Genomic DNA, 771 nt, shown 5'->3' with positions numbered 1-771 from the left:
TTTTTGTTTGGGGATGAAGGTAAGGAGAAGATATGAATGCTGATTAATTCCATATAATGTTGGAAAAATGTAAATTTATGCACATATGTTAAATATTAAAGGTAACCACCAAAAGAGAAATGGAATGTATAAGTTTTAAAACAGTAGAAGAAAAAAGGTAAAGCAAAGCAAAGTTGATTAGTCTAACAAAAGACAGGCATGGGGGTAAAAATAAATCAGCCAGAAAGCATCGTAAATAGAAAACAAATAAGATGCCAGAAATATTAATAGTTCTGAACAAATTAGTAATCATAAAAATGTGACTGGATTAAACCTCCATTAAAAGATAGATGTAATTTCTATGAAATATATAAACAAAAAACAGCTATGTACTATTAGAACAACTGAAACAAGTTGACAAATAAAGGCTGAAAATACAAGGATGGAAAATACATATCTGGCATGTGCAAACAAAACAGATTAAACAATGTCATATAAAATACAGTTCAAGATGAAAAGCATTAACAGGGGTAATATATTTCATATTTTTAAAAAGAACAATTCACCTAGCAATCATAAAAGCCATGATGCGCAAAAACATACAAAATATTCAAAATATATAAAGCAAAACCTGACAGATTCCAAAGAAATGGTTGAATCCACAGTTAAAGCAGGAGGCTTTAATACAACTCTCTTTAAAAAGTACTGATTGAGGCCGGGCGCGGTGGCTCACGCCTGTAATCCTAGCTCTCTGGGAGGCCGAGGCGGGTGGATTGTTTGAGCTCAGGAGTT

General features: G+C 32.6%; 1 protein-coding gene across 1 annotated transcript in view; it reads left to right on the top strand.

Annotated features, from left to right (window-relative positions):
• Positions 1 to 771, top strand: part of LOC105819720 (chromosome unknown open reading frame, human C14orf39) — a 48,331-nt gene that overhangs the window by 25,280 nt on the left and 22,280 nt on the right. The gene's annotated exons all lie outside the window — the stretch shown is intronic.

This window comes from Propithecus coquereli, unplaced genomic scaffold (genome assembly GCF_000956105.1).
Source record: "Propithecus coquereli isolate 6110/MARCELLA unplaced genomic scaffold, Pcoq_1.0 Scaffold5, whole genome shotgun sequence".
In the NCBI taxonomy this organism is placed as follows: Eukaryota; Metazoa; Chordata; class Mammalia; order Primates; family Indriidae; genus Propithecus; species Propithecus coquereli.
This window is presented reverse-complemented; position numbering and strand designations above follow the sequence as displayed.